At 41.8% G+C, this 13,005-nt stretch overlaps 1 protein-coding gene across 2 annotated transcripts in view; it reads left to right on the forward strand.

Annotated features, from left to right (window-relative positions):
* The window catches only part of LOC143161327 (BEN domain-containing protein 5), a 987,131-nt gene that overhangs the window by 768,563 nt on the left and 205,563 nt on the right, over window positions 1–13,005 (forward strand). The gene's annotated exons all lie outside the window — the stretch shown is intronic.

A 13,005-nucleotide genomic window follows, 5' to 3' on the forward strand; every position in this document is an offset into this window, starting at 1 on the left:
ATTCATTTGCATCTAAGGCAGGCTGTGAATGTAGAGTGCAATAGAACATTTCTTGAGCAATTCTTATTCTGGAACAAGAGCATTATATTCCTCCTTAGTTTAATATGCTTCAAAGTCGATTCTGCAATAAGACTGCCTCCAAACAGAATTCTTAGGAAATCGTATATTTTCTTCTTCCTAAAACAGCAACAACAAAACCCCTCAATGCTTAGAGCAGCCCTGAAATTATATCCTTCTAACTTCCTCCCTTGTGTTCTTCAGATGGAAACATGTACTTTATACCCTCCTGGAGAATTTTACGTCTTCACAAGCAGAGGTGTCAGGAGTCTTACAAGTGACTTTGCCTGAGTGGAAACAGGCGAGCTGCCTTGCACCTTTTTAGTTGATTTGAATGGAAGGACAGGAAAATCCTGTAAAAGTGAAGCAGTATAAACTGCAAACCTAGTAAAGTGGGAAATCAATGAAGCAGCCAAAAGGTGCCATTACAGGTAGCTTAGTGTAAGTTTTCACATATTAAGAGTAACCAGAAAGCGATCACTTCACTTGTCCCCAGAGGGGAAATGAGGGCAAATAGTTGTGCAGGTTTCTTATAGGGGTAGGCTGTCAGCTGCCATTGTTAGGATCTGGGGAATGTATATATGTGCCATCTTCGTATAGGAATGGCAAAGCAGCAGCTCCAGTAGCGGTGAGCAGCTGGGGTTCAGTCCTGAGGAGAGGACACCTCAGCTCTTCTCTTCAGCTGAGTGGACTAAACTTCTGAGCTGGAGCACAAGGAAATGCAATGCGTGCTTCTCCCTGAGCTCCTCTCAGCTCAGATGCCCACTTTGTTCTGAATCCCACATGTGTATCTTCCTGAGAGACCCAGAGTGTTAGGGCACCACATCACCTGTGGGGGCACCTCCTTGCCCATGTGCTCTTGCTCCTTTCCAGCAATACGTGTTCTACTTTCATACCGGCAGTGGGTTGCACCAGGAGTCTGTCTAGCTGTGTAGCCCACTTGTGACAGTGGCCAATAGCAAGTGCCTACACGTTATTAAAGGACAAGGCAAATTAACAGAGATGCTCCCCAATATACTCTTGCAACGCTCTACAGCTGAAGGAAACTGGAAAGGATGGTTGTGAATGACTGACCTTCTGCAGTGCCCCTCTGGTTTCTGTATCACACAGCTTTGTGTGCCTGCCTGGTTCATACCTGTTGCTTCTGGGTCTCTGCTTGACTGAGCAACACAGTTGCAGATGTTGGAAACCATTTTTAGAATGTGTTTAAAAATACATATTTTTCATTTCTTCCCTAGCATTATTTATGTAATGCCCTTTTTCTTTTTCACTGTGTAAATGTATTTTCATTTGTTTTTCATATGTAAATGTATTCTCCATCTCCCTCCAGAGAAATCTACCTTTTGCCTTCTTGGTTTATAATACATTCTTTGCTTGGGCTGATCTATCCAACTTACGACTTCTATAGTTCTTATTGCTACCACAGTTAATGCCATAAGACTAAGAGCACAATGTAGCTGCTTGCTTGTGCTTACTGAACATGCAAAGCAGCACTATATGACAAACCCCCAAGGGACGTGTTAGGTAAAACTAGTCCATCCCTCCATTCCTAGTGCCCGCCTTTGTTAAACTAAGCACACTGAAAACCTGAAGGTTCCTGGTCCCCAGAGAAAGGCACTGCTGCCAGATTGTGAAAAGGTAACTCTGGGCATAGGGAGTGCTCAGAGTCCTGGTGAGACAATTCAGCAAAAGGCTTGAAAGCACAACTGTTGTCGTCTTTGGCTATTCCTTGTAATACAGCAACCTTTAGTGGTTTCCCAAATAGAACAAAGTCTGCTTAGTCCTCCCTGGGTCCATAAAAGAGTTTCTTTTTATCACTTACAAAGCTCTGCTGGGAATCTTTTCCCTGGTGCAGGTGACTTCGGAAACTTTACACTTGTGGTGCAGTCTCCTTGCTGGCCCTGGAAGGGTTTCAGACCTCCATGTGTCCAGTTGTCATGGAGGGGAAGAGAACAGTCATCTTCCAGGCTCTGGGGAGCTCAGCCTGGTCCTGGGTGGAGCAGCAATAACATAATGATCTAGATTCTTTTTCCCTGGAAGACTCTTATAGCTCTAAATAGAAAACTGGAGAATGAAGTGATTTTCTGTTTCTATTTTTTTCCCCTCTTTGCTAATGCTGTGTGAGCCATTGGTGTACAGCTGAAACTCCCCTTTAGGGCCATGGTGAAAAGACTGATGTTTTGTAAGTCGATAAGGATAGCAGGAAACAATGCAAGGATGCCCGAGTTAATTCTGCCAAGGTACATGCTTGCTTAACTCTGGTTCATGCATTCAGGATCTTTCTACTCTTGTGTCTATTTTTCCCCCCTTTGCAATCAAGCCACTTTTCTGAGTTGCAACCCTCTTGTCTTGCACCTCAGGGAAGGTGGGATCTGCATATTTCTGCTCAATTCTAAGGCTTAAATCTTAGCTGTATTTAACATTAGTTAAGTCTGTAAAAATTGAGGGCCATAATCCAGCAAATGTTTTTAGAGCTCTCTGGAGGACTCACACTCATGGGAAGGACAGACTTTGAATAACAATGACCAAACACATCATCTTCTGAAGCAACATCTTTAGAATGATTCTGATAAATCCCAAGTAATTCATTAATAAAGCGAGATCATCTGATTCCCACAGTGTTTCTCCAGGAACCCTTTGTTTCTTCCCAGGAGGAAAAGAGACGCATCATCTAGGACGTATTGGTAGGCTCATTCTGATGCAAAAAGAACTCCAAGCTCCTTACAGCATATTAGGAAAACTAAAGAAAACAAAGCCAACCAACAAAGCCACCTACTCAGTCTGTGCTGTGCACTGAATTTATGAACCCTTTGGGCAATCCTGCAGTAGCTGTATAGTCCTGCTGATACGGCCTCTCTTTGACAGCCTGACACGTTCTTTCAAGTCAATTCCACAGGTCTTTGCTGTTGCGTTACGTCTACTGGAGAACTGTATGACTGCCCTCCAGGTCTGGGGGAGGTAGTTTGTAGTTAAGCAAGCTACATCAGCCATCAGGGTAATAAAGTGGCTGTGGTATGGGCTCATCACTGCAGAGGTCAGGAGGCAGTCTGCTCCTCTCTGTTCAATCTTGCACTTTTTACCAGACGAATCCAGCCTTGGCCTCATTCTACTCCCCTACATTGGTCTAATTTATTTGAAGCTAGTGGGGATCTCATTGCTGTAAGGAACAGGAGAGCCAGATACCATGAAATAATGGGAGAGATTAACCCAATATACCACCTGGACTCACAGTGAGTACCAGATGCTGCTGGAGAGAGTGTACGAGTCCCATGTGCTCAGAGCTGCAGTGGGATGAGGTAGATGGTGCCACTATCACCCTACTGCTTCTCTGATCAAGTGTTCAAGCAGCCTGCTGCTGCCATGAACTCCCAAGTTTGAAGCTGTTGAGAATCTAACTTTTTTGTTGTTCTGTGTCTTTTTCTAAAGTCTGAAAAGACCCACAATCCAAATCAATGGCATCAAAATGAGTCCTGAGGCCATAAATTGCTGGTTCCAACAAATGAGAGAAAGGGTCAAACTGCTAGGTTCCTTGGGGTCTCCGGCTGTTAAACCGCCAAAGCATCAGAGGAGATCTTAAGGCATGCTAGAAGACTGTTTTATCAGAACAACATTACATAAATATGACCTAGGCAGTCTTTTGTAATGAGACAATTCTTGTGGTCTCATTTCATCATCTACTAAGGTCTGTTTAGTAATGTTATTTTTTCAGGCAGGACCAGGTGCTGGCTAAAGTATCTGGAGAACTTTCAAGTAGGAACTAGACTTGCCCTCACAAAATTCTTAATTGTCTCTTTGTTGACAATTTTAACAGGCAAAATTCAAATACCACATTTTACCCTCCCCAGGTGATGAGGTGCTGAGCACCACCTATGGTTTGTGGAACAGTTTCAGTGCTCCTTGATTTTGTTTGGAAGAAGAGAAGACAGCAGAGCTGAGAGCACTCAAGCCTGCATTTCTGAAGTGACCAGCAATACTGGTGGTCTCTGCTACCAAAAGGCTTTCCATCTTGACCTCTACAGGGCTGGTTTTTAGAAAATGCTTATCTTGGGGCAGATGGGTGAGGGAATGGACTGCCAGTGGCACAGATCTCCTCTAGTGGCAGCTGGGTAAGAATAGAAAAGTTTCAGAATTTGCTCAACACCTAGCAAACCCTTTTTGTTGCCACTTGCCACGTTTCCAATTCCAGTCAGCACCAATAAGCTTCATGAGTTTGTTTAAAAAATCCATCTGCTGATTTTGGCCCCAAAGACGCTAGCTTTGTTGCCCTGCAAATCTGGCCATTGCTGTCTCAAGTTGAATATGCTAAAATAGTAGACTCTGGTAGTGACCTGCCAAAAATCAGCACTGCTAGAGACCAAGATCAGGCATTCTGGCTCCTGGTCCCACATCCTAGTCACTGGGAATGCCAACTTTAATTATGTTTTACTGGCAATGTATATATATATATATCTTTTCAGTACTGAAACAGGATGTTGTGCTCCAGCTCCGCACCAGCAGTCACATATCCTCCAAAGCAGATGTGAATCTTTTTATGAGGAAAGAGCCACAGCTGATAAAAATACATAGGAAATCCCAAACACTCGTCACTTACCAACTTTTTGCACTGAATTGCTTCTACTTCTAGACTGCTGATTTGTGGCTGACTCTATTCCAGTCATATCCATTTCTCTACATAGTCACCCTGCTTGAAACACATCTGGAGCGTCATGGTCTGGAACTCTTTGGGGTTTTGAGGCAATGTTTGCATGGTCTGAATGTAGACGTCCAGCAAAAAGAGTGGGATAGTCAGTGCACACGAAACGTAGATGGTGTAAGCGTACCTCCTTTGTGTGAAAACAAGGAATATAAATGTAAGGAAATACATTCACAGGGTGTTTTCTGTCCCAGGCTGTCCCATCCATTCTTAATCAGCAAACACATTAAAATGGGCAAGAAGGTCTGTCTGATGGCATCATATGGTCCATCTTGTTACTCAGTAGTCCTAGAATGTTTTCCTATGGCAAGATGTTTCTGAATCCTCCTTGAATTTGCAATCTTAATGTTATTTGGGGCTGTAATGGCAGAAATGTCTCCTGTATCGATACAATAGTGTGAGAAGAATTTTTATGACTTTATTGGGTGTTCTGCAAAGCAGTTGAAACGTTTGGGTACCAGAACGGCCAGAGTTTTATTTAATTATAGAGCTGTGATGCAGTAACACAACTGCTACTTGCTGTCCTCACAAACTGTGGTCTGCTGATCTGTCTAGAGAGGTCTGTCACACACTTGTGGTCCTCCAGCAGAGACTTCAGTCCCCTCAGATCATTACATGCAAAAGAATATATCTGAGAAACGTGATGGAATGGGGTGGAGGTGAGGGTTTGGGATGCCCTGATTCAGGTTAGAGACTGACAGAGCAATCTTTCTCTCTTATGCTGGCAGAACCCATTTGGGAGGCTCTTGACTGCTGTTCCCACCTCTTGCTTCCTTCACATGGATTTGTGTTTCAGCCACACTGAATGCCAGATTAATTAGTTGTTGAACCCTATGCTAACTGGAGGAGAGAGGGAGGGAGAGGTCAGGAACAATAATTTTTTAAACGGTCTTTAAATCAATTACTGTCTGTGCTTACCATGCACATTAAAACTTGAGTTAAAATCCATAGTGCCTTGCTCTGCCGTTTTAAGTATTTGTTGCTAGTCATTATCAGTTCCTTTGCATGCAGCCCCTACAGCAGAAGCACGGTTTTGTCTGGAGCTGACATTAGCACTGTTTCACTGGGCTGGCAAAATGCAGTGAGCTAGTGCGTTCCCTGGGAGACTGGCCGTTTTCCATTTATTTCACTGCTCTGGAAACAGGCCTAGCTGTAATGGCCTAACATGTCTTAAAACAGGGAAATTACTAATTCAAGTCAGTGAGCATATTTTCATTTTAAAAGAGTAACAAATTAAATAAACGCCATGCATTTTGCATTTGAGACCTCAGTGTTTCATCTGCTGTAATCTAATTCACCCATTCGCTTCCTGCACATTCATTTTATCCCATTATTTGAGATTTCCTTTGCTTTTAATCCTGTGTTTTGAAGAGACAGAGTTACAGCAGAGAATAGGTGGGAGAGTAAACGGTAAATAAAAGAACAAATATGCCATAATATAGCTTGATGTGCTCCTAATCAATCTGCTTATCACAGCTGAATCCTTAAAGTTAGGTGTGCAACTTTTCTGTCTCAAGTTGATTAAAACTTATTTAAAAATAAGGTGAAGTGGGGCCATGTGTATAATCCACCAGGGACTTAACTGTTGCCCCCCGCCCCCCCCCCCCCCCCTTTTTTTTTTTTACAATAGCAGTGATGGTTGCAGAGAAAAAACAACTGAAATGACCACAGGGGCCTAAAGACTTTTTGGGGTGCTTTTAACCACCCACACTCAAGTAACGAGATCTTATTTAGCACTGAAATATTTACTTGTCTAGTTGGAGACACTCTAGATGAACCATAACCAGGAATGTATCTGGTTCATCTACCGCATCCTTCCTAACACTGTCTCACCTGCCTTGGTTGGCTCCTATCTGTTTTGTCATGGGTAATTGTGTTGTTTAGCTGTTGTCTCCCTTGAGAGCTTCCTGTCCGTGGGAACCACTGGGAGAATTGTTAACTTCTCTGCGTTTTCTAAGGACTTGATTGTTTGTCGTCATATGGCACCCGCAGGCCTGTGCAGGCCCCCTCTGAGCCTGTCCTGGGGGAAGGTTAGATGAAATTTGAGCATCAGCATAGAGGAAACAGGAGGAGCAGAGGTGGAGCTGAAAAGTAGGATCTGATGAATACTCACTAAGGTTTTGTGCATGGTACTGCATCCCTATCTGACTATAAGCAATTCCCTTGCACTTTTGTGTGTACTAAGGATGGCCAGAGAGGGAGTTAATGAAAAACAGTGTTTTGGATCTTCCCACTCTCACGTAATCGTAGTAACTACTCAGAGAGGCATATGCATGCAGATATACATCAGGTTTGGCAACTGAAAAGCATTGACTGATATACTTCAGGCAACAAATTTTCCTTCACCTAACGCTGTAACCAGGTGCCTGTTTTAGTTTTGCAGTGCTCCTTCATCACCCATATTATTTCCATAATTTTGATGAAATAAACGTTGTTTTTGCCATGCATTCCAAAGAGACCTTTGGAAAGACAAGAGAACCAATTAATAAAGCATTCCAAATCTATAAATTCCTTCTGTATTGATGTTAGAATCAATGTGCGCCTCCCAACAATAAACATGTTTCTAAAAAGTGTAAAAAAAAAAAAAGTTGAATTTGGCAGTCAAAGAGGAGGAGTAGCACTGTAAGAAGGAGCAGAGCCAGCATCTGCAATGGTCTTGTGCTTATGGATCACTCTATGCGATGATCTTTTGTAGGGTTAATTTCAGTGACAGCATGATGTTAGATCATGTCAATAATCTTGTTGTGAGTCAGCTCTGCTCATTTATCACCATTCATATGCTTTTTTTTTTCTTGCTGTTGTCTTGAATATTGGAAAGGCTTCAAGCTAAGACATTATTGGATCATTTCTGTCTACTGGCCTGTGCTGGGGACTGCACTGAAAGCACAGGTATGCGTTCTGTAGAGACCACGCTGGCACAGCATTGCTGTGACCTGTGCTGAGTAGGGTTCAGTGTGATTATGACACCTTTCCCACCGTGCTGGGATGGAGAAGAGTGTCCATCTGTCTTTTTCATGTTTTGTTTTGTTGTTTTGTAATTTTTTTCTGCAGCCCCACGAAAAAGGGCAAAGGCTGAACAGACAAGGGCCCCTTTGCCAAAAGAGAGTTCCTTCACAGACAAATGGTGGCACAGCAGTGGCTTGCTCTTGTTTACTGCTTGTGCTGTACTTGTTCTGTGGAGATAGAATATTGTAGCTGCTTGGCCCTATCATCTCATATTTTTCTTCGCCATCACGTTAAATAACCTCTCCAAAAAGCCCAACCCCACATTTTTGCTTTCCTACTCTCCACAGAAGTGTAAGTATAGTCTTTCACATTGGTTTCAGTCTCCTTTAACAGAACATTTCAATAGTTTTATATAATCATAAGCATTCAGGACTCCCTTGTATTTCTTTTCCAATTAATATATCCTGTTTTTGTTACAGCCTAATTGCTACATTCTCTTTAACCTGCAGGCTGCGGTGAGCTGACTGCAGGATACCAGCAGCTATTCAGTGTTAGGAAACAGGTCTGAAAACATAAATCATTTCTTTCTTGGCATATACTAGACACAGTCCAGGATATGTTTGCATTAGCAGTTGCCATATTGCATTAAGATCTGTGGTGATTAGATTTTCAGTAATAGGAGCAGGGCAAATGTATTATATAGTTAGACAATTAAACATATTGTCAGACTGAGAGTGAAAGGATGTGGTAAAGGAGAAACAAGGGATAAGACAGGCTTTTCTTTGGAAGGAGCAAATGTGGAGAGGTCGTGTTAGAGACGGCAGGAAGTTTAAACAGAGTTTAAGGCAGTTGCTTGAGGAAGCACCCTGACAGGACAGTGGAAATCATGTAAGCAGAGAAGGTTTCTTGAACATGTTATGGAAGAGTGAAGGATCAACTTGCTTGTGAAACACCAGTAAACAATTTGAGCTGGATTAGGGTGGGCAGAGAGATGCCACAGGATCTGGTGTTGGAGTAGGTGAGAGGTACTGAGCTGCAGAAGGCAAGAGAAATTTGAGAAAGTGCGTTTAGCCTTGAGAAAGAATAATGACAGAGAAGTGACTCGGAGTAGAGGAGATTTGGTCCTGATTTAGCAGTTTCAGTGAAGCTGTGTTTACCAAGAAAGACTGGTAAAAAACTGCTAAAATTTTTGGACCCGTTGTGACTGTGTATCTAATGACTCACAGTTGTCAGCATTGTTTTCCCTTTTCCTTGTTTTTGATTCTTTCTTTCCTTTCCCTCACAACTATGAAAAGCTCCTTGAAGTTAATGTAAAGACTTTGGTTGATTTTTAGCGGACTATGGATAAGCCTCTTCTTATGTCATGGCTGAATGCTGATTTCTGAGCTGTTCCGGTTCCAGGCGGCATTTATTATTGCATGTTATTATTTGAGAAATAATGATTTTAATTACTTTCCAGAAAGGATGATACAAAAATAATCTATATTATTTTACTTCTTTTAATTGGAGAACTTTTCCATACTGTAATGTGCCTGAGTAGGCCTATTCCATCATGTTCTCCATTTTATTTTAAAGTAACTTGAAGAGCTAATACTTAGTTATTGGGCTATTTTCCTTGATCTCCGTCCACAGAGATTTGTTTTTAAAAAATACTTATCTTATTTTTCATAGCTGATGTGACTGATTCAGATTGGATTATTTCATTTGACCCAAACTGGGGCTGCCGTTCGAAGATCTAACCAATCTGTGGGCAGCCCTTTTTCTTTAATAGCAGACTAATTGGCAGACCAATTAATCTGCTCATCTGTGAAAAGAAAATTTATAGCAATAAGTAGTTCTATTTCCAGAAGTCATTCTTGAAAGTAACATTACAGTGGCCTTGTTTACTTCATGCCCTGCAACACGATCCAGTGCTTCAACAGTAGCACAGGTCAATTAGTGGACAAATTAAGCAATTATTAGCCACTAACAAGGGTGACTGGCATCATTACCCTTCCTGTTTACCAGCAAACTGTTATTTTAATACAAAGATCAACAAATAAATTAGGGCATCTGTTGTATTGCCATGTCTGCCTTGAAGTAAATTATATTAAATGGGCTTTGGTTGCTGCCAAATTCTTAACCCCGGCCTAATGAGATACACTGATATGTCTCTTGCTGATTATAAAAGCTGTAAAATTTAGTTTGTATTGATTTATTAACAGGAGGACCAAGTTCTCTGCGATGGTATTTTTTTAATAGTCTGATATCTGTCTTTTTACTTTAAATGTTATTGATCCAGAGACTATTGGGTTCCTCTGAAAGACAAAGCTATTTGCTAATTGTATTGATTATTTGGATGCTTACAATAATTCTGTGGTGAGATTTGTATATGTAGATGTATGCTTTCCTCTGATGCTTCTCTTATGTTCTTTGGAACTGCCTTTACTTCCAGGTTAGACTTCCGTGAGTCAGTTATTTTTAACTCTTGCTTTGTATTTTTATCGTGGGGTAAGACTTCTTCAGATTTAATTGACTGTCTCCTAAATAAGAAAATACAGTAAATCTCTTTGGATTGGGTGAACTTGGCTGCAGTACCCCCTAATAGATTGTGGTACGTTGGGAAATGCTGGATCTTGTTTGCCACCAAGCTGCTGGGTGCCCAAGGTCAGTCTCGTCCCTTTAGTCTGGTGTGCCTGGTGCAACAGTGAATCATGCAGAGCAGAGGCTCACCCATTGCGTGTTTATACACAGCCTTCCATGTCATAGCACGTTCTTGGTTAGGGAATAATAATTCCCTGCATGAAGCTGAAAACTGTAGCTTCTAGTTGCCAAGATGCCTTTGCCAAGCTCTGTGAGTGAGGCTGCATCAATAACAGGAGCAAAATGAGCAGAACCTGGACAAGGCTCTTCCCTGGTACAGTTACAGCCAGAGCAAAGCTCTGAGAGTTTGGGCTCTTGTGTTACCTCCTGAATGAAAAGCAGTCGTGTTATCCCCGAGGTATCTGTGGTCCTCCCTGCTGCGTGAAGAGCTGTTACAAGTACATGATTGGTGCACTGCCAGATCTCATGGCAAAACTGTTCCACCAAGGTCTTTGGTGAAGTGATGATCGTGTACACAATGCGATACTTACGCTGCTTTTATTGTGGCTGCTTTGAAAGATCATACCTGACCTAGGATAAAGTAGGTTCTGGACATACTGATTTCTGAATAGTTAACTCTTCCAAGTATTCTAGAAAACACAGACTGATGTGATGTTTTGAGTCTAGTTACAAGCCCTTTAAAACTAAAACCAGCATAGTGTCTCAAGAAGCCCTGGACTAAGTGTGGGATTGTATCCCTTTAAGTAGTTTTGAGCCCTCCAGGTGTGCATACTGTGGATTATGTTTTAGACACTGCCAGAAAACAGTTAGAGCAGCAGTTTAACATAGCTAAGCCTTTCATGTTTGCATACAGTTAGGAAACCTGGTTATTCAGGATCCAACTGTGTCCCTGTCGTTTCTTCGTGTTCTTGCTGTTGTATAATGAACAAAAGACACAACACCAGCCAAAAAGCAGATCGATGTTTGGTTTCCTTCATTTGGAGGAGGTAATTGCAGAAACGTTTCCTGAGCAATATAATTATGTATATGCTAATTTGCCTTAGAATTCAGGTTTAGTCTCTTCTCAAGTGGAAGACCTGGTTACAGAAAGGGACTTTCTCTTCTTCAGGATTAGTCACTAATAGATGAAAAAAATGCTGATGTTTAGAGTCAATTATACCTTGATCATCGTAGACATTTCAGAAGCCTCATTTTTCCCCATGTGCCTCAGCAAATTACAATTCATTCCAACAGCAACATAGGCTCTGTTTTGTTAGTATTTGAAATACAGAATGGGCCTTAGGAAATAGGCTAAATGAAGGAGTTGTACAGAATGTGAGATTTTGGTCCCATCTTTAACGTATGTTTCAGCCAAGCTATAAACAAGTGTGTTTAACCTGGCATGTACCTGGGTTTTAATTTGTTTGTTTTTAGAGATTCTGACTGCATCACAAAAAATCAGGTCTAAAGTAAGCTTTTTTGAAGTCAGCTAGTTAGCCCGTACCATCTCTTCTATGCTGAATTGTTGCTTGTTATATCTATTCCCTGGGGCTTTGCCCTGTCCAGCGTTAAATGTTTCCGATGATGGGGTTCCACTCTTCCCCTGGAAAGACAATTCCACAGTCTAATAGAGCTCGCCATTAGTGAAATTTTACTGATGATCAGCCTTAATTTTTCTCTGCTTAATTTTATCCTGTTACTAGAGTGTAGTGATTGATTTATTCTGGGGAAATTCAGTAAATGGTTCCTGCTTCACAGGATGGACCTTACAATAAATAGCAAATTGTCATGACCTATCTGTGGGTGTCCTGAGATTACACAGGAACTCAATTTATCTCGACATTCATTCCCTGGAAGCTATTTCTGTCAGTACCAACTCAGTGGAGGAATAAGCAATGAATTTAACTGCCAGACTGCCTGCCTCCTGCCCCAGCACCAGCCTTGGAGCAAGGAGATGTTTAGCTCCTCCCTGAGCACAAGGCCCAGAGGCAGGAGCTCCTGCGGGGTCTGGTGCTGTGACTGTGCCCGAAGGAAGGACATTTAGGATCTGATCCCCCTGTCACTTGTCTTGGTTCCACATTAAAGGAGCTTCACTGATAAGGTGGAGTTTTTATGGGTGTAAAGTAAGTGAAGAATCTGACCTTATAAATTCCAGTCTATCAGTCCCACGGTTTCCCTGTTCCTGGTACAGAGTTTATGTAACTCTCCCAATTTTAGTGAGGCATTTTATACCTCTTTATACATGCAGATGGTCTGAACTCGGTGTTCATATGTCAAGGGTAGGTCTGGGCATATGGTCAAACAAATTTGAGGTGCCTCAGCTCAACAAATTGTCACTCATGAACTGAGCTGTAGTATGTGCCCAAGTATGCATGCTATGTGTGTAAGGTGCTAGGCTTAAACTACTAGGTTTTACTTCATTTCACCACTTAGGAGGAGAAATGTTTTGTTATTGTGGCTCAGCTGATGAGCAGTAACTTCTTCCTCTGTGGAAACTTGACTGTGTCTGATAATGTAGCCACATTGTACTTGCATTATGAGGATGGACTAAGATATTTATCCTTAAAGTTCTTATTTCTGGAGTTTTTAGAAGGTGGCAGGTGCTACATGTTTGTAAGTGGTTTGTTCTGTTGGAAGCAGGAGCAGTGCCAGGAACCAAGAGGAATGATCGTTCTAATCTTTTATATGTGAAATTTCAGGTAGATATCTGGAAATCATTGATGTCATAAACCCCCCTTTTCCAACTC

This window comes from Aptenodytes patagonicus, chromosome 5, assembly GCF_965638725.1.
Source record: "Aptenodytes patagonicus chromosome 5, bAptPat1.pri.cur, whole genome shotgun sequence".
NCBI classification, from domain to species: domain Eukaryota; kingdom Metazoa; phylum Chordata; class Aves; order Sphenisciformes; family Spheniscidae; genus Aptenodytes; species Aptenodytes patagonicus.